Genomic DNA, 26587 nt, shown 5'->3' on the forward strand with positions numbered 1-26587 from the left:
TAACTACCCACTCACCTCTGCCTATATCAGGTACTAAAATGTTCCAACGAACTGCTGGTACAAGAGTACAAATAACTTCCGTTGCACATAAAGTCAGCAAATATAAAATCTACAGATATAAAATCTGTCAAACACCAGCACCCAAACGGATGCTCAAAAATCCAGAAAGCCTATCTGTTGCTGAATATAAAAAAATAAAAACTTTACTAGATAAAAAACGTTGTCTGGGTGATAAAATAGGGATGAATAACGTAAAATGCATATAAAAAGCGTGAAGTGCTGAGCTGAAATCGAACAGTTAGCTAACCCCTATGAACGAATGCATAGAAGAATAGAAGGCTCAACTGTAAAAATGCTACAGACTTCCGAATTTAGCCAAAAAATACATAAAAAAACCCAGAATGCCAGATAAGACAACAATATTAGACTTTGTTGAAAAGCTAATAAAAGTGCGTGCACTAAATAGAATAATTAGTCAAGTGTACCAGGAAGTGAGATCAAATAGATGTCAAAACACCACTACTAAAGCCACATAGTAGCCATACTATCAAACCATAAACATTCAAAGTATCATATGAGAACCATGGGACGAGTATTCAAAAACTGAAGACTGGAATCACACCAAAGGATCAATTTATAACAGGCTGATAAAATACCTGTAAGGCCAGGCACAAAACATAAAAAATACAGATGGGTGACTGTGGGGAACTCTTATGAAACCAAAGATAGAAAAAATAAACCTAAAATATGACAAGCATAAAACCAAATGTACAAAGCATAAGCTGTACTCAAGGCAAGCATCAAAACATAAATAATTGTTTCACAGCTTCCTATTATTCAGGATGGATTTAACCGATACATATTGATTGAACCATTGAACCATTACTTGGCTATTTCACTCCATTTACCATAAACACTAATGTGCATACTGCTTTACTTCAATGATGAGTTGGACTTCATTTGAAAGTTTTATTTTGTATTTTACAGCACAAACATGAAGTCATCTGTTAAACAAAGCAATGCAGTCTCACAATGAAAATTTAGCATTAAAACTTCTCTGCCCTTGAAACTCACATTCATTGAAACAGCATTGAAACCCACATTCAAAGAAAATACATTTTGCCAGTGGCAGATAAAGATTAATTTGGGGCTGTTTTCGAATCATAGGCCCCTTGCATATGAAACATACATGTGCTCTTTGATACACCTTCCTCATTGTACTAAAATTATATTCCTTGTACAATACAGTACACTTGTTAGAGGGTGTTTTAAATTTGTTTTGAACATTTTTCCAGTAAGCAATGAAACAAACCATATGCACCCATAATGGCAAAACTGCCCAGTTGAGAGCATTTATCATAAAAAAGTCTACTCAGACTTCCACAGTCCACCATTATTAGTAAATATACACAATTCTACAGTCCACCATTATTAGTAAATATGCACAATTCCACAGTCCACCATTATTAGTAAATATGCACAATTCTACAGTCCACCATTATCAGTAAATATGCACAATTCTACAGTGCACCTTTATCAGTAAATATGCACAATTCTACAGTCCATTATCAGTAAATATGCACAATCTCTGAAGTAAATCATCTAAATAATTCCACATTAAAGAAATCTGTAACTAATGAAGTGGTTGCTGCTAGCAATCACATTTATATTTCATGGTTTCATCAAAAAATAAAGTGTCTGTTGCCCCTCAGGAATAAATTGCCTATATATAACATTAAAAAAATGATAAGCTAGTAATAATATTGCAAGAGGAAATGGATGGCAAACTGATAACGAACTCATAGTTAGTATCTTCACCAAGGAGAACATTCTCAGTACGGCAGCATCCACCCTTTGTGGGAGTAGAACCCACAGCCTTCTGCATCAAAAAGCAAGTACACAACCTGTTGTGCTATAGTACTTACTAGGCAAAGCACTAAACTTCTATTCCCCTGCAGCTCTCAGCTCCTTGTAAAATCTACTCAATACTCAACTGCATCTCAACTTCGCAGCTCAAGAAAACTGGAAAAAGCCAAAATGTATTGGGGGTCAAAAGCCCAAAAACTAGGGACACATTAAACATTGCTTGTATAATCTTGGAAAGTTGCTAGAATAAAATGTTGTGTTGCCACCATATATTTTACTGCCAAGGTCCCTGAGCAAAAACAGTCAGAGTAACATACCACTACGCCACATCAGCTGCTTTGTAAAAGAGAGGAAGACTGAAACTTAAATGGCTATCATTTAGTGAATTCAGTTCTCACCATAGCTGTCAACCTCTTAGTACAAAACACCTGGACAAACCCAGTAATGAGGGAATACAGCCCTCAAACATATTCAGTGAATTCAGTTCTTGCCATAGCTGTCAACCTTAGCACAAAAACCTGGACGAAGCCAATAATGGGGAATACAGTCCCAAAAATAGGGACAAATTTAAAATATTCATCTTATAAACTTAGAAAATTGCTAGAAAAAAGGTTGTGCTACTATGTATTCTGAAGAACATGAAGTTTGAAATTCAAATGCCGGTCAATTTTACTGCGGACAGAACAAAAACAATTTTCAGTAGAGACGCAGGGATTAATACTGCAGACACGTCTTTGTAAAATGGCAGGGCACCAGAGCAAATCCACACAAACACAGGGAGGAGATGCAGACTCCACACAGAAGCCACCCCAACCAAGAATCAAACCAGAAAACCTGTAGCTGTGAGGCAACAATACTACCACTGCAACATCAAATCTGCAAGGAATTAAACATTCAGAAACCTGAAGTCTGAAATTCAAATGCCGGTCAATTTTACTGCGGACAGAACAAAAACAATTTTCAGCAGAGATGCAGGGATTAATACTGCAGACACGTCTTTGTAAAATGGCAGGGCACCAGAGAAAATCCACACAAACACAGGGAGGAGTTGCAGACTCCACACAGAAGTCACCCCAACCAAGAATCAAACCAGAAAACCTATAGCTGTGAGGCAACAATACTACCACTGCACCATCAAATCTGCAAATAATTAAACATTCAGAAACCTGAAGTCTGAAATTCAAATGCCTGTCAATTTTACTGTGGACAGAACAAAAGCAATTTTCAGCAGAGATGCAGGGATTAATACTGCAGACACGTCTTTGTAAAATGGCAGGGCACCAGAGCAAATCCACACAAACACAGGGAGGAGATGCAGACTCCACACAGAAGCCACCCCAACCAAGAATCAAACCAGAAAACCTATAGCTGTGAGGCAACAATACTACCACTGCACCATCAAATCTGCAAGGAATTAAACATTCAGAAACCTGAAGTCTGAAATTCAAATGCCTGTCAATTTTATTTAACATTTGTTAATCAGGACAGTCTGACTTGGAACAAAAAAACAATTTTCAGCAGAGGCCCAGGAAGAAATAATGCAGACATGTCTTTGTAACATGGGAGGACACAAAAGCAAACCCACACAAACACAGGGAGAAGATACGGACCCCCAGCCAAGAATCAAACCTGAGAACCTGCATCTGGGAGGCAACAATGCCACTACTACACCATCAAATATCAAGCATTGCAATATTTACAAACCACAGATATTATGAGGAACAGATCAGATCAAATATGAGGCAAAAATCTGCAATTTTTTTACAAATGGTGGTGGGTAGGGAACTCAAGTCTTTAACACCTGCATACAGGGTACAGGGTTCAAGCCTGAGGTATTCCCTACCACACCACCATGAGCACCTGGGGCATTTACACACACACACACACACACAATCTATCCAGTTAAAAGCACCAGCTAACACAAATCTATCCAGTTAAAAGCACCAACATATCCAGCTAACACATAATGTAAAATGCACCATGCACTTACCTGTCTGTTCTCCATACCATATCCTGCCCGCGCAATACTCACAAAGACCCACGAGATCCCAAGTAAAAGCTCCCTCCCGATGACAACACTGTTCTGACTGCTGCTGTTGCAGTCCCGACACGACATATACTCCCAGCGTGTCTGTGCAGACGTCTCCTTGTGTCCCTCTATGGGGACTGCCGGACTGCCTTGAGCATGCGCATAGACCGACGGTAGTCGGGACTACTGCGCATGCGCGAAATTTAAAAAAATAATTTTGGTTTGTTTTCTTTTTTAATTTTTATTGTGAGGGGGCTGCAATCCGGCAGCCCGATGCCACGAGCCATCCCTGGGTAGTACATACTTTCTTGTAGGTCGCTGTACGTTTCCCTGCCAGATCAGCCAGCAGCCAAAGCTCTCCCTCTTCTTGCCCACTGAATTATCCTACTCTCTCTATTTTACATATTTTTGCCTCTTCCTGTCCTTTAAAATAACCTTACTCTCCCTCTATATTTCTTTACCCCCACTCTTGCTGTACATAAGCTCACTCCTCTTCTCACCTAACAGGATTTTTCCCCTATAGGGCTCTCTGCTGTATTAATCTGACTGCCCACTAGATGGCAATCTCCCACCATTCTGCTGTCTCTAGTTTCATTCCTACTCCACTCCTTATCTCCCCCATTTACTTCTTCCATAACTCGTACTGATCTCAGTTTCACTATTCTCCTTGGATTACCCATTCCACTTCTCCACACTTCCATTACCCATCCCTATCCCACATAGCCTCTGACCTTCTTCTGCTGCTATTTCTCTTTCATTTCTAACCATAAGTCTAACTTGTTGTCAGTATTTTTACTTAACATAACTGTGCAAACTCACCTTCTGGCTCTCACTCCACTGATTGTTTTCCTCCCTTTTTTCTCCGTCCTTTGGCTCTCCTCTCTCTTCCCTATTCCTTTCCATTGTAAACCTGCTCATTCTCCTTCTCCCCTCTTCTCCTTGCCTAGCATTCCTGATCCAGAACCTATATCCTCATGGATATTTAATCCTCTCCTTACCAGACTCTACTCCCCCCACTCTCTTTCCCCACTCTTCTGCCTGTCTCTACTCACACCGACTCACCTGCTGCAGTTCATTTCTATCTGCTCTGGTCTGCAATAGCTCTTATCACTCCTCCCCCTCCCCTTTCAGCCCTCTCACTCCTCCCCCCTCTACCTAACTTCCTCCCCCTCACTTTACTTAGCGTCCCCATCTAAGGAGGCGCCATCTTTAAAACTTCACTCCTGCCCCTGGCTGCTATGCATCCCTGGCTCAGGTGTTCGCATCTACCTACCGTATGTACATCCTTTGTAAGTCTTAATTGCTTAAACAAAGTTGTAAACTGCATTTTGTTTTTGCTAGCCTTTAATGGTCAGCTTGAATAGTGTACCGCGTGTACATTTTGCTATCCGGTGTAAACGCTCACTTACTGTAGCGCTTTGCATGCAGTCTCGGCTGATTTGCTGTTAGAAGCTTGTGTGTTTTTTCTGATGCTTAAACTCTGTTTGCTCAAGTTTATATTTACTGTTATATATTTTTAAACTGTATAATTAAATATGTCCTAGATAGCTGTTATTTGGTAACTGTCAGGATTTCCCTAAAGGAAAAGTAGTTTAAACGCTCAGGCTGCTATTGATTAGCATGAGGCTCCAGCAACAGCTGTGTCGCTCAAGTGAAAGTGTGCTAGCTGTTTGCTTGTAACTGTGTTATCCGTGCTAAAACTGTTACATCCCTATCTGAACTTGAATATTGTGCAGAAGCATTAGTATACCAGCACCCTGCACATAAGGTCAACAACACAGCCATCTGGGGCTTGTTCTTCATAAAGAAACTGGTAAATGGCTGGTAGCGCTCCGAATTCTGTACAGTCGCACTGCTATCCCAGTGCTATGCACGCGGAGTTAAAATAACAGCCGTTTGGGGCTTGTGCTACCTAAATCAATTTGGTGAAGTGCTCGTTGCATTTAAATTTGCGATTTCTGTGCAGTCGCACTACTATTCCCAGTGCTCTGCACGTGGAGTTAAATAAAGATCAATTTGGGAAAGTGATCGTTGCATTTAAAATACCTCTCAGAATCCATATATTGAGTGGGGCTTGTTTTTGCTCAGTGCTCACTGAAATGGTGTCTATCTGAAATTCAACTCCTCAGTCCCCACTCTGAATCTGAATACTGTGCAATCGCTCAATTTAACTCCGCGTTCTGCACACGGATTATGCCTGGTTAACAAACAACTTATCTTCACTTTCTGTAGAACTCTTGTTCACAAGATACCACCTAGAGATATTTAATTCAGTTAAGAAATAAGCAGTTTGAGACCTGCATTAATCAAAATTAACCGGAAATGTGCTTATTGCATTTTAAAATGCCACTCTATCCGTAACCAATGTATTTATATGTACTTGGAGTAAATAGAATATTGTCTCTGTTGCTAAAGCTCTAGCTGAAGTTTAATACTCCAACCTGCCTGAAACATTAATGCATTTCACTCATTTCAGGACTGTAACTTAGATATTCAGACCCTATTGCTTAGCTAATCTGTGTGCTGTTCCTACTACTAATCATATTTTACTCTTTATGTGCCTTGCTAATTTGTGTTATATTGGTATTTGAATATGTTTAACTTAAACATTTCTTCTTAGAGTTGCTTTAACCAATTTTCAACTGAAAACTTACTGTGTATGCCTTAACTGCCTGATTATAAACTCCTGAGTCTTGTACTGTATGCTTCATTACCCTTTTTTTTCTCTTACCTTGCATATTTCAGCCTGTGTTCCTGTTTCTCCTGCTCTAATCTCCCGAATGTTCCCTTTTGGAAGTCCAAACTAAGGAACCCTCAAACAAGGACATTTTATCTGTAAAACTAAAACCCATCCAGCTCCCTGCAAGGCATTGTCAGTGAAAGTATGTGTAGTGCTATATCTATTTCTGCCAGTTTGAAGGTAGTACATACTTTCTTGTAGGTCGCTGTACGCTTCCCTGCCAGATCAGCCAGCAGCCAAAGCTCTCCCTCTTCTTGCCCACTGAATTATCCTACTCTCTCTATTTTACATATTTTTGCCTCTTCCTGTCCTTTAAAATAACCTTACTCCCCCTCTATATTTCTTTACCCCCACTCTTGCTGTACATAAACTCACTCCTCTTCTCACCTAACAGGATTTTTCCCCTATAGGGCTCTCTGCTGTATTAATCTGACTGCCCACTAGGTGGTGCTCTCCCACCATCCTGCTGTCTCTAGTTTCATTCCTACTCCACTCCTTATCTCCCCCATTTACTTCTTCCATAACTCGTACTGATCTCAGTTTCACTATTCTCCTTGGATTACCCAGTCCACTTCTCCACACTTCCATTACCCATCCCTATCCCACATAGCCTCTGACCTTCTTCTGCTGCTATTTCTCTTTCATTTCTAACCATAACTCTAACTTGTTGTTAGTCTTTTTACTTAACATAACTGTGCAAACTCACCTTCTGGCTCTCACTCCACTGATTGTTTTCCTCCCTTTTTTCTTCGTCCTTTGGCTCTTCCTGCTCCATTCGCCTTACGGGCTCACTCTGCTTCCCTACCCTGCCCCAATTCCCACCCACCCCAGTGCTTCTACATTTATTCCTGACTAACCCCTCCCACCCAAACCAATTAACTAATCACTTTCCTCTCCTTATCTCCCCTCCCTTTCCTACTCCTCCCTACACCCCTTAACCCACCTTATCCTACTTACTCAGTCTCTCTCTCTCTCTCTCTCTCCCTGTAAAGACTTACTTCCCCTTCTACTTCATCTACCTCTTCTCCTCTATTAACCTATAAACTTCCTCAAACATCTCTCCCTTCTTTTTTTTCCTCACATTCTCCTAGTATGTCTTCCCATACCATTTATACTATCCTTGTCTCATGCTCCCTTCTTGTGCTACTAATTCATCTTTATTCTGCTACTTCTTACTCTTCCAAAACACCCCTATGCCCACCTCCTTCTCAAACCATCCCATGCACTCACCCAAAACAATTTCTAGCATCCCACTTCCATACAATAACACCCTCTCTTATTTCTCCTAGCCTACTACACCTATTCCTCCCCAAACTCCTCTCCACCACAACAAATACCTTCACTCTTCAATCACTACTAGCCGCAAATAGCTTCCTCCTCAATAAACCCAAAAAGCTAAAAGTTATTCCCAATAATGACTTAGCCTCATCTGGAGACATCCATCCTAACCCTGGCCCTTGCCTCACAACAAACTCCTCCCCTCCCCCACTTCATCCATTTCACACATCCACTCTCTCCCCTCCCTCTTCTTCTTCTACGTCCTGTCCTAACACCCTTAAGTTCTTCACCATAAATGCCCAAAGCCTTAATAACAAAATACACCAAATACAAGCTTGGATTTCCCACAACCAACCTGACATCCTAGCCATCTCAGAAACCTGGCTAAAACCCCATATTGCTGACTCCGAAATCCTACCACCTGGATTCCAAATCCATAGAAGTGACCGTTTAAACAAAAAAGGTGGAGGGTCTGCTCTAATCTACTCCAACCTTCTCTCTTATTCCTCTACAAACTCCAATTCCAAAATTCAAAAATACTGAACTAACCGCTTATCTCCTACAATTAAATAAACATAAAAATATCTGCATTATCTCGCTATATATTTCCCCAGGTGACAACATCTCTACCCTTGAAAATATTCTTCACTGGGCCTCTACTAAAATAAATTTCGAAACCTACATTCTAGGCGATGTTAATATTGATTGGAATAAAATCAAGTCACCTTCTCCCTCCTTATTCATTAACCTCTACAATTTCTCCCAAGTAATACAGACAACCACACGCCCTAACAAACACCACCCCCCAGGATCAATCATCGACTGGGTCCTAGTCTCCCATCCAAATAAAATAACTCTCTCTGGTACTATCCCAGACACATTCAGTGACCATCTCCCTGCTTTCATACATCACTCAACCAACAATACTAAACACCAACACCACTATATCCACACTCACAATCTCAGCAACTTCAACCCCTCAAATTTCTCAAACACTTTTAAATATATAAACTGGCAAATCCTTTATACTCTTCCCATTGACAATGCAGTAGAATATTTTAACTCTATCTTCCTAAAAACCCTCAACTCCCAGGCCCCACCAAGAAACAAACGAATCAAGACTAATTCTGCTCCTTGGCTATCCAAAGAAACTAAACAAATCATGCACTCCAGGGACAAATCCTGGAAGCTCTACCAAAAAAATAAGATGCCTTCTACCTTACTTCAATACACCCAACTCCGCAACCAAGTAAAGAAACTAATCACCTCAGACAAAAAAAATTACTACAATAAACTTCAGTCCAATAATAACAAGAACCCTAAACAATTCTGGAAATCTATTAATTCCCTACTCCACCCAGGATCTAGGAATAATCCCTGCCCTGACCCTAGCTTAACCGACTCAGAACTAAGCTCTCACTTCAACACATTCTTTACAGAATCCATAGCTAATCTAACCAAATCTTTTCCCAACAATAATCCATTCAACTCTCTCTCCTCTACTCCCAGCACCCCTAGTAACTGTACGCTTAATTTCCAATTCAAACCTGTACCAACTACTTTCATAAAAAGACTCCTATCAAAACTAAAGCCTAGCTCAAATGCCCCAGACAACTTACCCTCCTCCTTCCTCAAAACTGCTGCTGATGGTATTGCTCTCCCTATCAGCATCCTAATTAACAGATCTTTAAAAGAGTCTTATGTACCCAAACTTTGGCGATCTGCCTTCATTCTACCTCTACACAAAGGAGGCAAAATCTACAATATCTCTAATTTCCACCCAAATGCCATACTCTCACCATTATCAAAAATACTTGAAAAATGTGTCCATCACCAACCTATGCCTTTTTTAACTCAGAATCTCCTCTTAACTCCCACCCAGCATGGCTTCCACCCTGGCCACAGCACCACTACCACCTTACTATCCTTCTTAGACACAGTAAATCGAGCACGCAATTCTGGATCTCTAGTATCCACAGTACTGCTAGACCTTTCCAAAGCCTTTGATACCATCTCCCACAAGCACCTTCTCTTTCATCTCTCCAACCTTCATCTCTCCCCTGATACCCTTTCCTGGTTCTCCAGCTACCTAGCTGACAGATCTCAAGCTGTCAGATGGAAGAACTCTACCTCCTCTTTCTTGCCAACACCCGCCAGTGTTCCCCAGGGGTCCATCCTCGGACCCATGCTTTTCAACATTTTCATTAACAACCTTCACTCAATCATCCCTGATACAACAGTTATCCAATATGCAAACGACTCCACCTTAGTCTGTGCTGCCTCCAACCTTCCTGATCTATTGACTAAAACTCAAACAGCTTTTTCCACTACCGAAAACTGGATGCACCAAAACCATCTCTCACTCAACTCTAACAAATCTAAAATTCGGCTGTTTCCTCCCTCCAGAAACTTTTCCTTCGACAAGAATGCTTTCAAAGTCCTTAACCAAAGCAACTCTGCCATAGAAGTGGTCCCTTCCGCAAAACTCCTCGGCATTACCATAGACGAACACCTTAAATTTGATATCCACATCCAACAAAACATCAAGAAAACCCATCAAAAGCTAGGCATGCTCTATAGAAATAACCGCTTTCTCTCCAACTCTGCAAGGCAAACTATTGCTAAAACCTACCTCCTACCCTATGGAGCCCCTCTACTAACTAACATATCTTCTTCCAACACCTCTAAACTCGAAACTTGCTATAATAAAATCTCCAAATTCGCAACTAAATCCAAAACCTCTACTCACCACTGCCTAACCCTACAATCTCTGAACTGGCTGGAACTCCCAAACCTCCTAGACTATTTCCAACTAACCACTGCCCACAAATTAATATTCTATCCAGATAAATGCCCAGCCTTAGCTAACATCCTTCCCCCTTACATCCCAACCAGATCTTTGAGATCTGAACACCAAAATTTAATCTCTGTCCACAAACCCAAATGCCCTGCAGGCCAACACCTTCTCTCTTTCACTGTTGGCAAAAAATGGAACTCTCTCCCTCCTTCACTCAGGACTACACCTAACTCTGAATCCTTCAAACCCTACTTTTCTCTTACCTATTCACTAAACGTAAATGCTCCTGCTTTCACCCTACATAACTATCTTAAGAATTTCCCCTTTGAGCTCTTCATTCTCCTGCTTTTCTCTGCACTATTACCTCTTTTCTATTATACTAATTAAACCTAAGCTAACTTACTCAGACTAAGCATCCTCTCTCTCTTGACTCCAAGTATTGTATATATTGTAAATATCAAGTAAGTCATATATACTTATTGTCCAGTCAATCTAAACTTACTGTCCTGAATGTAAATACCTACAAACTGTGCTACCTATGTCAAAATTGTATTTCAATGCCAATTTATCCCCTGTACCTGATTGCATATATGTATTTTCCACTGCATTATGTAACCTTGTATCCATTTATGTATGTACTTACCATTGCATTATGTAACCTTGTAACCATATTGCTTATTGGAGCTTTTCTCCCCGGGCCTCCACTGAAAATGGGCACACCTCTGGCCCAGTGGACTTCCCCGGTAACCAAACTGAAATAAATAAAAATAAATAAATACTGCACGCCATCACAAATAGGTGTCTTGCCATGGCAGAAAGCACTTCCCCTCTTCTCATTACCCCAGACAGTATGTACCTGTTGTTAGCAACACCCAGTAGCTCAGACACTCTGCCGTAACTCAGTTTCAGAGTTCAGTAAAGAACAGATAATTACAGCATATGTAATAAACAAAGTAAAATAACACCATTCCCCAATCACTTATTGTTTTCTGACTGTAGACATTCTGCAGTCGTAGCAACCAATTAAAAATATTGAGGATACTGCTGCTTTCCAAATTCCAGTGTAACAGGAAAACCTTTCTGACACATAAAAATAAAAGAAGTAACCAGTTATTTGCCAAAAAAAAAACGCTTTCTTATGATGCCCCTTTCCTTACCCTAGTGGTACAATAAATTCCCCACCATTTTGGATCACACATATCTAGTTAACTATGCCAGCACTGCACCATTCACCCAGCAATACTTTCAGGAAGGCAAAAGTAAAAACTTTATCCTCAATCAAATTGTAGTTTAATACCATACAGAACCTATGCGAGTTTATTTTTAATTTAGAAACTAAGCATTTTGCACATTGATTGTGTAAGAGCATTGCTTTTATACACTCAATACTCCTGGAAGATGGGGTCAAACCACCCACTTAACTTAGCTACCTAGGAATTGCTATTCTTGCAGCCCCCACCGATATTTCCATTACAAAACTATCAGTAGTATACCCACTTACATAACAACATACTATCAAGAATATGCCCATATGCAAAAACAGCAGTGATGGACTAGCTGGAAGCCCTCCCTTTAAACTCTTCTAAATAAGAACCGCTGATGAATTTGAACCATTTAGTATCAGTTGTACAATGTAACAGACACATCTTCTTTCAAGAAAGGAAACCACAACCTCTAGAAAACTTTGTAGTTATAGAAGGAGCATCAGCAATCCAGTATATATTGTGCTAAAGACTTACGTTAGATTCAATTGGGCTCTCACCAACCAGATGTCTTCCCTGAACCCAGTCTAACACAAAATTCTGTAGCTATGAAAGTTGAATTACTTCCCCACTTGTCATGTCTAAAGTCTAAAAAGGACTTATAACCATAATCTAGGCAAATGGCATGACTTTACTATTGGCATTAACCATGATTAGAGTCCTCTAGCTGCCTAAATTCTCCCTGTCCTCTTTCTTTTTAACCCAACACAGCATTCCACTTTCCTATCTAGTAGGTATATCTCCCAAACAAATTATATATGCTAGCAAAACGTTGGTTAAACTCCTCAACAGAGATTGATACAATTTGTTATAAAAGCCATCTTTCTCAGTGCCCTTGTAGACAGGACCATCTTCACAGTGTACTTCATTACAGCATAGGTGTCAGGAATAAATAAGGGATGTCAATCTACCCAGAGAGCATCAGACACTGACGTTTTTCACTGATCCTTCAGATTTCTGTTCAGTGAAGTCTTTCTTACTATCTAAATTCTTATCCCATTAGAAAACAGAATATCATCCCAAAGTCACAATGCATATACTGTTTACTTTTCTTATTAGAGTTAACGTTCTGGTATACTGATACCTCCCTATCTTGTCATGTAAGCCATAATGGTGTGCCCATGGAAGATGAAGAATTATGCCATGAATTATCTTAAACAGGCAGATTCAAGTGGGTCACAGTTATCCACAAGCAATGGAAGAGGCACCTCTTTAATCTTAGTGGTATGGAAGGTTCAGTGACTTGCAGCAATGAACACAGGAGGTCACCCTCCAGCCCCTCCTTCTGATAACTAAGTCAAAAGTTCTCACCATAATTAGCATCTCTGCTTCTTTGTCAAGACACCACAACAGATTTAGCACTCATATAATCAGAACCACTACACTTGTAACAAAGCCAGGCTTACACAGTATCTTGAAAACCTCCATTACATTACATATTAGGTATAAGACAGTGCAGGTGCACTTTCATCTCTGAGAGGCTGTAAAATTCATTACCATATTACACACTTTAGCATATCCAGAAAGAATACACAGTGTCTCTTTAACAATAGCAGTTCTGCAAACAGGCTTCTTATGCAATTTATTGCTAACAAACCTTATATTGCTACAATAATTTACCCATTTATACAATCTCTTTTTGATACTAGCAACCAGAATCAAGAGTTGGGAACAAACACAAGGTACTGGGTTCAAGTCTCACAAGGGATAATTGGCTAGGCTTAAAATGTCTCGCAAGGACAGTTAGCCTAGTACTAACCTATGGAGAAAAAAAAAAAAAAAAAGCAAAACTAATGCTTCATAACTGATATCATATATGCAGTCTCCATAAATATGCATTAGTGCTTATCTATTTGAAGAAGAAAAACTTCAATAGAGTTAAATATTAAAATCCAACATGTATGATTTCAGTTAGCATTATTATCTGTTCCTTTGAAACTTATCTGTACTATAATGAAACAGCTAAGATGTTGCATGGTTAGTGTCCCCACTCCTCCATTGTCAATGAAACAGCTAACATACTGCATGGCTGGGGTCCCCACTCCTGCAATATCAATGTTATTTGTACCATAATGAAACAGCTGACATGCTGCATGCTTGGGGCCCCCACTCTTGCAATGTCATACTCAATGCTATTTGTACCATAATGAAACACCTGACATGCTGCATGAATGGTGCTCCCACTCCTGCAATGTCTATGAAACAACTAACATCCTGAAGAGTTGGGGCCCTGACTCTTGCAATGTATGCTATTTGTACCATAATGAAACAGCTGACTCGCTGCATGGGTGGTTCCCCTCTCCTGTGATGTCAATGCTATTTGCACCATAATGAAACAGCTAATGTGGTGCATGGTTGGGGGCCCCACTCCTGCAATGTCATAGTTATTTGTACCATAATGAAATAGCTAACTGAGCTGTGATACAGAATAGGAAAAGCCTAGACATGGTAAGGCCTTGCTGTGTCTAATTTTGGTGTCTGCCAAAAAAGCAATTACTAGAAAATACAAATCAAAATCTAAACCAACTACATTAGAAGTAGTGAATATAGTAACAGATACAGAACAACTGGTATTGAGATCTTTAGTAAAGGGTAGGAGCAAACTACATAGGAAAAAATGGTAATTGTGGGAACAATACTTAAAGGGGTGGAATGAGGTTTAAAAGAAGGTAGGACATAAATGAGCTATGTAGTGTTTGAAAACGATTGGGCAGATTATAAGTGAAATACAATGTTCACAAATGGGAGTGTGTCAGTATGGTTTGTGATGTAAAATGCTTGCAACTAGGATTGTGTCAGTGTGGTTTGTTTCCATTTATATAAATGTATGATTGCTTATGTCGTAAGTGATGGCTTAATAAAAATGTTTCTTGTTAAAAAGGGTCAGGAATTAAATAATTTATGTAATGTTGCTTAGGTTATATGATATATAGCATTACATGTGAACTTTAATGTTTTTAATGTTAATTTGTTAATACAGTCTGATTACTTTTGTATAAATGTAAATGTGCCTGTCACAAGTGATAATTCAATAATTTAAAAAAATGAAACAGCTAACATGATGCATGGTTGGGGCCCCCACTCCTGCAATGTCAATGTTATGTGTACCATAATGAAACAGCTGACATGCTGTCTGGTTGGTGCCCCCAATCCTGCAATGTCAGTGTTATTTGTAACATAATGAAACAGGTATTATGCTGCATGGTTGGTGCTCTCACTCCTGAAATGCCAGTGCTATGGTCCTCCCTTCTGGCTTTCATCCCTCTCAGCAGTCAAGACTAGATCTGAATAATCACTTGCTATGTGCTGTTAAACAGTAGCTTCCAACCCAACTGTAGTGCCTAAAGCAAACGTTGGCACCCAACACTGATTATTCAATGATTTGTCAATATTCACCAAGACTGACCATGTCATAGAAACTCCACTGGCAAGATGATTAGCTTTCACATTACTAACTCTACTGTCCATCACTGATACAACAGCAGTACATGCCATATTCACCATGACAACATGTACCTCTCCTTCCCTGGGATTCTGGCCAAAGCCACTACAAACCTGTATTATCTGTATAGATACCACTGCTAGTGTCTCCTGGAAATGGGACACAGGCCTAATTGGACTAATCCATGTTACAAGGCTCTGGGTAAACTTCCATTATGAGGGAATAAATAGACTCAAATCTAATGGGGAAGTTTGAGGGTCATCAGGTAAGGGAGCAAAACTCTGCTGTAACATTGTTGAAGGTTACAAAAAGTAAATAAAGGTACATGGGAAATGATGTGATGTGAAATGGTCTGTCTATGGAGGACTGTAAACATTTCATGATGTATAATTTACTAAACAGTATTAACACAAAAGCAATGGTATATGAAAGAGAAGGCTGATTTAAAACAAGGAGGTAGTCAAATAATAACAGAAAGACAGAACTGACGGTAATATGCAGAGCATGGTAGGGTTAGTTGGGTACATTAATTACTTCCAGATAGGAGAGTAATACGCAGTTGTATGAGGCATGTATGTACAAACCAGAGTTACGACTTATTCTAAAGGTTTGTTTATATGTAACATTTGGTTTACCTTCACTTTACCTAATGCAGTAATGTTTAAATGCATCACTTTCACTTACAACATAGCAATGTAGATGTGTTTGTTACTGCTCCATCCAATAATAATGAGATAATCATTGTCACATGTGCATGTATTACTAAGTCATTTAAAACTCAATACCAGAATAGTTTGTGTTTCAGTACGCTGTTTCATTTCTGCAGTATGAACAATTAAAAAAGCAATTACTCATTTTTGTTTGAACTTAATATTTGCTTCAGCAGTTCGCCAAGAAAGTGTAATAGGGTAAATCTGACTCAGAATTTGGACACTTCTACATATCTTTTAATAGTTTGAGAGGTGAGATTCTGACATGCATGTGAATGACAGAAAGTCAGATTATTGCCTATTTTTTAAACAAGAAATATCTTTATTAAATTTTCATTTGACATAGACAATCATATATTTATATAAATTAAATGAAAACAAACCATATTGCATAATCCCATCTGCAAGCAGTTTACTTCACAAACCAGATTGACATAATCCTAGTTGCAAACATTATACATCACTTATAATCTACCCAATCGTTGCCAGTCAAACATTACATAGCTCAATCAAGTCCTTCCTTCTCTTAAACATCATTCCTCCCCTGTATGTATTACTCCCACAATTCTCATTTTTCCTATGTAATTTGCTCCTACCCTTTTTTAAAGATCCTAATTCCAGCTGTTTTACCTCTGTTACTATATTCACTACTTCTAGTACAGTTGGTTTAGACTTTGATTTCCATTTTTTAGTAATTGCTTTTTTGGCAGCCACCATAATTAGACTTAGCAAGGCCTTACTATGCCTAGGCAATTCCCATTCTGTATCATAGCTCAGAAAAATCATTTCCTAGCCACACCAATTTACTAACCCAGCATTTCTGACAGAGTAGTCCGCAGGTAATCTTTAAAGTCTGCCAACTCATTTTACTCTCAGACAATATCTTCTCAATTACCTCTTTCTTCCCCATCACTCCCCTAACATTTGCACTCTACCTGAGGAGAAATTCTCTAGAGTCTACACTGGGTATAAAATATTAATGTAAACATTTCCAAGCAAAAATTCTAAATATTCTAGATTTTGTTGCATATGTGGGAGACATGCATATCCCTTCATTGCTTCTTTGTGACTTGCATATCCAATCTCTCTTCCCACTCCTTTCTAAGCTCATCTGATTGATTTGTATAGTTATCACGCAATATTTTATATGTTCTACTAATTATTCCTTTTTTAATAGCAGCTTCTGTTCTAGATTCTACTAAAAACTCTACCAGTGCTGGTCTTTTGTTTAGAACCCCCCTATTTCTTTCCCTTTGCCTATATTCTGATATCAGTCCTTGATGGGGAAGGCAATCTGTAACCTGCATTCCAAATAAATCATTGGCATCTTCCCATTCTATTACCTTTCCCTCTAGTTATTTGCTCGCAGTATCTTTGTTCCTTTGCCAGTTTTCTCCAATAAATTCCAGCATCCTCTTGCCTATTGTATGTATCCCTAATCGCAGTAATCCCTATCAGAAGAACTCTTCCACCATCCACATGCTGGCTTAGTTCTTAGAACACTTTCTGCTACTTTATGGATATAATATTCTGTATGATAATTGTTATTCTCTTTAAAGACTTGCATCCAAAATCCCAGTCTCTCCTTGTTCCTTGAGCTTCTCCCCATTTTGTCATCATCCCTTTCCAATTTATGTAGATATATATATATATATATATATATATATATATATATATATATATATATATATATATATATAGGTTTCTGGTTGTGCTATGTATAGGAGCCTTAACTATGTAGCTGTGAAATACCCCTTCAAACTGGGTAATGCCAATCTGCCTTGTTCTGTTGGAAGAATCAGCGTATCCCACTTGACTCTTGCTGTCTTTCCCTCCCAGATAAAATCCTTCAGCTCTTTATTAATTGCTATCCAGAACTTCTCCTAATTGATAAAAATATGCCTGGACTATATATAAGATAAAGAGACTAAAACATTTTAACTGTGTGTATCTTACTATCTATATCCATACAACAGAGCTTCCAGTTTCTCAGTTTTTGTATTATCTTTTGTTTAGCCTCTTCCCACATATCCTTAGTTGCCACACTGGAGTCATTTTTCATCCATACTCCTAAATATGTCATTTTATCATATCCCCATAAATATGGATATTGCTGAAACAGTTTGTGTATGAGTACATAATTTATCGCTATTGCCTTTGTTTTAGCTTCATTAATTTTGATCCCAAATAGATTTGAAACTGTCTCAAAATGTTCTACAACACTGTAATGTCCTTTTCTGGTTTTGTCAGGTATAAAATAATATCATCTGCAAATAAATCCAGCTTTTCTTCACTACCATACCAATTATGCCCTTGAATGTCTGAGTCTCTTATTTTTTTGCTATTGGTTCTAAATGTGACATCCCTGCACTGGCCCAGTAATCAAGTAGCCTCAATACTCACCACTGGCAACAGTGGGATACTTACACACTGGGAGGATGACAAGTACACACAGTAAAGTGCAACTTCCCTTTAGAGCACACAGAGATCACAGTCAGTCTGAGGCTGGTTTCATCATCTTTCTCCATGTACCCAATAAAACTCCCCACTAGCACAACTTTAGTGTTGAGATCTCAGCTGAGTGGCCAAACCAAGATTGCCAGTACCCTCTCTGTCAAAGTGCTTTGTGTCCCTACCCAAGTAGCTGACACACGCACTCTTTGAGATTTGATTTATATACAAACATACACACACACTCCTGGGAAAGGCGGGTGCAGGTTTTCTAGCTATTCCCCTTCTGCCCAGACTATAAGGTAGTTCCAACTGTCACCAGCCACTCTTTATCAGCTACTTTAAAGGCCCTTAACAAAGGGTGTCCAATCCAACTTTATAATGTTACTGTTAATCCAAATGGTAGCTTGACCAGGCACCAGGCTATTAGGACTGGCCTGTGCAGTGTCACCAAATAGATATGCAACTATACTAAGAGCTTAAATATCTCTAAACAGACCAGTCATAATTGAAAGGTTTAAATATATTTAATAATAATAAAAGAACAAGACAATGCTCAGTAAGTAACCAGTTACATCAGAGTTCAAAATCACAGTAAATATTTAAAACAACATTGTAGGACAGTCTCAAATAAATGAAGAAAACATCTAAGCTATACTTTGCTAAATTCCTATCTGAATCTAAAATAGTTACTGTGCCTTAAAGCTTACTTACAGAGCAACAAGCAGGCAGAAGTGGTAAGTGGGTGTTTGTAGGGCAAAGACAAGATACAGAATGCTCTCTCTCTCTCTCTCTCTCTCTCTCTCTCTCAGAGACTTCTTAAATTAATACCAAATATTACTGCTGGCTTAGCTTGGATGGCATAACTTTTTTGTCACCTGACTTTAGTTCCCAAGCTAAATCTCATTGCCAGAAGCTACCAACATTGTAGCATTTCCCTGTGAAAAATACATATCTCTCAGATCTTTGTAACAGCTGGAAGACATAAAACAATAAAACACTTACAAAACAATGGAGAAGGCATCCTAGTTCTTGACATCCTGTTTCCCTGCTGCATTGAAACTAACTTTTATAGCACAATCATGAAACAATTTAATTTCAATTATTTTTTTGAAGTTTTGCAAGTTAACCCTCTATGTTCTAGTTCCCACTGTTAAAGCATATACATTTACACATGTACAATAGTTTATATACATATCTGCTCTAATCCAGCAGGGCACACTGTGGTCACACATCCAGACTCAGCACTGTACAAACCCTGTTCAACACACACTTCTGTACCAGCAGTTTAATATACACATAACATACAGTTCTAATACATTTGTAAGACAAGCATATGGATCATGTTGATCTTCAAAAATGACAAATGATTATTTATAAAATTACAGATATCTGTGCTGGGAGTATCTTCTGTCACATTTCTACATAAATCATATTAATATTCACAAATGACATATAATTAGTTACAGAATTCCAGCTAGCTGGGCTGGCAGTTTTTCCCTTTGTCACACTAAAGATAATCCAAATAACAAAGGGGAAAGAGGACATGCCTGCCTGGTGCCTCTGCTCAAGCAGACATTATCAGAAAGGGTCATATCCACTTTAAATTTTGCCTCTGATCCCTCGTTTATCCTCCTAATCAACCTTAGAAATTTATCAGGGAATGCAAATGTGTCCATTTCCCTGCTCATAAATTCTCATCTTACTCTGTCAAATGCTTTCTCTGCATCAAGACCCACCAACAATAATGGCATGTTCTTATATTCTGCTTCCCTTTGGATCATCACTGTTCTGTTAATGGTGTCAAATGTTTGCCTTCCCTCTAGAAAACCACATTGATCCATATGTATGAATTTTGGTATCACTTTTGCTATTATGGCCATAAACACTTTACAACTATGGCTTAGTATTTAAATAACTGTATGAAGCTGGATCTGATGGATCTTTACCCTCTTTAGGTATTACAGCCACGACTGCTACCTTCCAGGATGTTAGTGCTTCTCCTCCTCTTAAAATACTGTTAAACAAAACCTTCCAGATAAATATCATTTTTTCTCTCCTAGCTTCCAAACTTCCACAATGCCTACTGTTGATCAAATTAGTTTAGTAATTTAAATATATATCATATTCACTTATCACAGCATAATCCCCTTCTCATAAATGTTTGCCTTATTTGTTCTTTTAATCTGTCCTTGAAAATGTTCTTATAATTCAGATCATTCTCTAAGGATTACATTAACTTTTCACTCACATTTGCAACATTATTTACTTTTTTAAATTTTTACCTGCACTCAGTGGTATTGTTTTTGTAAGTGAAAGTATGCAGGACAAACAGAGAAGTCAACTTTCAGTGAGCTTTTAAAAACGTCTGACAAAAATAGAGCTAAAATATTTTCTGAAGCATATTCATTATGCATTCATATGTCCTGCCTTTCCTTACTGCTTTGTTTAGTGACTCAGTTTAGACTAGAATACACTCAACCCCTCTTTCATACCCATCCATGTCCCATAGCCAGTGCATACACACCTCACACTCTACTGTACTACCTTATTGCCTTCTTCACTTGTTTACTTTTACCTTTTTTGTTTTCTCAGCATAGATTCTTTTATTTTTCATCTATTTTTATTGGTTAATTTACATGGCTGGTTATTTAATTATTTTTACTTTAAATTTCAAATCTTTTGCCTGTTCCATTCATTTACATACCTAAAAAATGTTGCTCAGTTTTTTGTCACATTTTAAGGTTCAGGTAGTCACACTCCTTCCTGCTCCCTGATGACTTTCTGAAGAATGATAGTGCTAAGAATGGTTTTAGTCATATTAACTCATTAACTGATTAACACTTTATTTTATTTTACACTTTTGTGAGGAACTGCTCCTGCCCTAGATCCAGCCTTCTGCATGTTTGTCTACTTGTAGATGGCTCTTTTTTAAACACAAGCGTTCATGCTGCAAGTTTCTGGAAGTTAGATGTACTGCTTCCTCTTGTGTTCTTATTCATTCTCACACACCTCTGTACTGTTCTCATTATTCTCTGAAGTTACATGTGTGCCTCAAGCTAAATCTTCATAGGTTCATAGGTTCATAGGATGGTACTAGGCTATCGGCCCTAGGGCCTATACAAGCCTAGCCATAACAATTCCCTGGATATTTTTTCCCACAATATTTACTTCTCTGGAGCCCTGTCTAGCAGAGTGACTGACATGATCCCCGGGGTGAATTTCCTATCTCCCATCCAATCATCAAAGTTTCTTTTGAAGAGACCCAAGGAGGCACTCTGCTTGACTTGTATGGGCAGTCTATTTCAGAGTATAAGGAGTCTCTGGGTCAGGAACCTATCCTTCCAGCAGGTTTTGTTCATTGTGATGACAAGGCTTAGATCCCTGGAACGTGTGTCTCTGAGGGATTGGGATTTCTTTAAGTGGAGCATGTCCAACAGCTCAGGATTTGACATGGCCTTGTATGTCAAGCAGAGATCGCCTCTGAGTAGACGATATGCCACAGAGTATAGCTATAGTTATTTTAGATGGTCAGCATATGGCATCTGCTTTAGGCCTATGATTCTTTTAGGAGGTATTTCTGTGGCCTTTCCAGCTGTTGCAGATGTCTTGTGAGGTACATACCAAACAGTGCATTATACTCTATAATGGGTCTAATGAGGGATGAGTACAGTGGGACAATGACCTCCTTTTTTCTGCATGAAAATCCCTTAGTGATGAGGTGTGCCACACAGAAGGATTTCCTGACTGATGTGGTGATGTGGTTATCGAAAGTGAGACAACTGTCCACCTGTGTCCCTAAGTCTCTCATCACACTTTCAATGTTTAGTGTACTGCCACCTATGTGGTAATTCATGGGTATATGTTTTTTTTCAAAGGGGATAACTATACATTTCTTGACATTAAGCTTGAGCCCACGGCTCTGGCACCAGGCATCTGTTTCTGTAAGGCCCTTTTGCAAAATATCCACATCATCTGGGGATTCAATAATGGCTCCCAGTTTGCAGTCATCTGTGAACTTTGTTAGCCAGAGTCCCTTAGTGTTGGCCTGTACTTCAGAGAAGTAGATGCCAAACAAGAGTGGTCTCAGGACTGAACCCTGAGGTACTCCACTTGTCACTTGTCTGGAGCTGGATTTGGAGTCGGCTACTTTTACAGTCTGGGTTCTGTCAGTAAGCCAGTTGGCAACAAATCGAGTGACGTAGGGATTTATGCCCAGCTTAGTAAGTGTATCTATGATTCCAGAGTGGGGGATTGTGTTGAAGGCCTTGGTGAGGTCCAGATAGGCCGTGTGGACCATCTTACCTTCGTCCACAGCTCTGGAGACTGATTCAAAGAAGTCAATCAGATTCAGAAGACAAGATCGGCCCTTCACAAACCCAAACTGGGTGGAGTCCAGTGTTTGAATGTTGCCAATGTCTTTGTTTATAAGTTCCATGATAATGCGTTCCATGCCCTTGCAGATCAGGATTGTCAGCCTGATGGGACGGAAGTTCCCAGGATCCAAGGCGGATCCCCCTTTGTGGAGTGGGATAACTGTAGCTGTGCACCACTTAGTAGGCACGAAGCCTGAGGTGAGGCTATGATTAAACATGACACTTAGGTGAGGTGCCAGTTCATTTTGTAGTTCATGTAGTACACAGCCTGGGATGTCATCTGATCCCATAGATGCTGTATTCTTAGCTTTGGAGAGTGCAGTTTCTACCTGTGCGGCCATGATTACCAGAATTTGGCAATCTTTTGGTACTGATATGGGCCCTTTAGGGGGTGAGAGGGGGGTGAAGTTGGCACTAAATCGATCTGCCAAGATATTAGCAATATCTTTGTCATCAGTATATTTAATGCCATTCTGTTGTAGCTCAGAGCAGATCTGAGCATTGCCATTTAGATTCTTGACATAACTATAGAATGTCTTGTGGTTGTCTTTGGAATCTTTGGCAATTTTATTTTCATAACTAGCTTTTGAGGATTTTATTAGGGATCTCAGCTTCTTACTGAGGCTGGTGAGGGAGTTTTTTGCATCCTGGGATTTTCCTCTTTTTTGCAACAGTTTCTTCCTTCTGTTGTATAGTTTGTTTATAGCAGGGGACCACCAGATTGGCTTCCTTTTTTTGGAGAAGAGCATCTTGGTTCTATTTGGGATGGCACGATTCATGCACGAGTGGATGTGCTTGTACAATGCCTTAGTGTAGGATTATGCAGTTGAACTTTCAGATCCCGTCTGCATAGCTCTCATGATGTTTGTCACTTCTGACTTCAGTAGCATGAAGTTGGCTTTGGAGAAGGTTTTTTAATGAGGTTTCCTTACTGGGGGGTGGGGGTGGAATGTGGATGTCAAGGGTGATTTGCTTATGGTCAGACCTGACCAATGAGGGGGTGGCCACTGGTGTGGAGCATCTATCTCCCATGTTGGTAATGACCAAGTCTAGGATATTGGAGCCCCTCGTGGGACAATGGATTAGTTGATCCAGGGCATTAGAATTTATGAATTCCAAGAACCGTTGGGAAAAGTAGTTGGTACCTGAGTAGTTTTCCCAGTTAATGGCAGGGTAGTTGAAATCACCCAGTATTAGGGTGTTTGGTTGTATCTTAATATTTTCCAATATGTTTAGAAAGGTGTAGTGAGAATCTTGGGCCATGGTGGGGGATATGTAGCAAGCTACAATTTGGATTGCAGTCTTACCTAGTGTTAGTTGCACCTGGAGAATTTCAGATGTATTGTGTTGGGCAACTAGCCTGGAGGTGTGAATATCCTTGGTGAATATGGACACTCCTCCACCTTTAGTGTTTAGGTCTTGGTTTTGTGGCTGAAAAGTGTGGTAAGAGTTGTAGCCTGGTATTGCAGCGGTGCTCTCTGGAGCCTTGAACCAGGTCTCTGTTACTGCACAGATATCGATGTTCTCCATTTTTAGGAGTGCCTCGAGAGAGTGCATTTTGAGGTTTAGACTTATAGCATTGAGTAGCATCACCTTCAGATTTTGCATGCTTGTATCTGTTACGGTGGTGGTTTTACCCTTTGAACCTTGTCTAAAAAAGGCACTATAGGGGTGGCAAGAGCTTTAGCCAGTAAATTGAATCCCAGGGGTGACAGGTGCAGACCATCTCTGGCAAAGCATCGTGGTTTGTCGCTCATGTCTTCCCAGGCAGACAGATACTGGATCCCCTTTGAATGACACCAGACGTTTAGCCAATTGTTGAAGTCAATCATTTTGCCCTTATACTGTGGTATCATTCTGGGCGAAGGCAGGATGCTACTCAGGGCTAGGGTCATACCTGCCTGCGCCACATGATCTGAGAGCTCTTCCATGTCTCTTTTCATGTAGTCCAGGGAGGTACGGCTCAAGTCATTCACTCCAACATGGACAATGACAGAGTTGTATTTGTACTTGTTGTGGAGTGACCTGAGTGCATGCGTTATGTGGCGGATCCTGGCACCTGACAGGCAGCTGACTGTAATTCTTTCCTTGTTCAGCCTCGTGAGTGGATCAGTGTGCCTGACTATAGAGTCAACTATAACTAAAGTGTTGGGTACATTGTCTTGCCATAGAGGCTGTTGTTGGGTGGCACACTGGTGTTGTGAGCTATGTGTCACTTTGGTTGTGACTGGTGTTTGTTTGTGTTTCAGCTTCGGAGGTCTTTGTTGTTTGGGCAGGTTAATGTTAAGGGCCTCCGCATATGTGTGTTTAGTGTTGCTATGTGTGGGTGTTGATGGTGTGGGTTTTGAAGGGCTATGTGTTGCTTGAGGTGTAGTGCAGGTGTTAACCTTCTCCTCTTAATTGTCTAGCACAATCTTGGCCGGAGAGAGCTTTGCTTCCAGTTTGGCTATGTAAGTGCATCTCTCACAGGTTGTAGTGTTAGGTGGTAGGAGGAGAGGATTGTCTGTGTACATGAGACAGTTGCCGCATTGCCCCAGTATGCCCAGATTCACCAGGTGGACAGGAGATATCACCAGAAGCCGACCCTTGGACATGCCTGTTTAAGTACTTTCTTTGTAAAGTATAAGAGCTGTTTTCCCTTACCTTTGCAAGGTACTTTGCAATTATAGGCTGTTTAGTCCTTACGATTAATTTCTCCTTATTGACAAGGAGAGTTGAGTGCTTGTATCAGTTTCAGGCTTCCTAGTGCTTTCCAGCAGGTTCTAGAGCAAGTGCTAGCCACAGGGGTTCAGATTTTAGTGCTACTACTGAGAAACCAGCTAGTTCTAAGGGAAAATTTGAAGAGCAGACTTTCTAGCACCTGGAATAGTTTAACTGTAGCCTCGTAGTGCTGCATAATGTGAAAAATGTCCAAACACATGCGTTTTTAAGCCAGAAAGTTGAAAGGGACAGAAATCAGCCCAAAAAGGCTAATAAAATTACCATTTCAGAGCTGGAAACCACTCCTCTAGTGTTAGATAGGCAGTACAATGCTCACCACTCCCACTGGTAAGCAGTACGACTTCCCTCTACCACACCAAGGTCTGTATAGCTCTGAACACAGAAAATAAAGTCCTGAGACAAGAAAAGCCTGGGATATGGACTCACTAGGAAAGGTGGGAAATGAGCAAACAAGATAGTTTTTTTTTTTTGGTTAAAACAGGCTGAACAATGCAATAATACAGTAAATAAACACAGAAAAGGCTAACACACTTGAGTGTGTAGTCCTAAACAGTAAATGCAATTAAAATTCTACAAAATTGGCAATTTAAAAAACTTTTTAAAAGAAGCAAGGCAAGTGCACAACTGAAAAATGATTTAAAAGGCAGTAATACAGCAGAATAAGTAGCTAGTCTACATATACAGCAAAGTCTATATATACAGAAAAGCAGCTAAAACACACAAACAATTTAGATGCAGTGCAACCTAGAGCACTTGAGTTGTAGCAATATTAAGGCAATTACAGTTATAATAAATGCTCTAAAATATACTCTATATTTCCAAAATGTTTACTATTAGGAAGAGTAACCTAATATGTCCAACTGTCATGTACCATAAACAAGTCTTGAGAAGTTACAATCTTGTCAGCAATTGAAA

The sequence above is a fragment of the Protopterus annectens genome, chromosome 1.part2 (genome assembly GCF_019279795.1).
Source record: "Protopterus annectens isolate FY-2018-M chromosome 1.part2, PAN1.0, whole genome shotgun sequence".
Taxonomy (NCBI): domain Eukaryota; kingdom Metazoa; phylum Chordata; order Ceratodontiformes; family Protopteridae; genus Protopterus; species Protopterus annectens.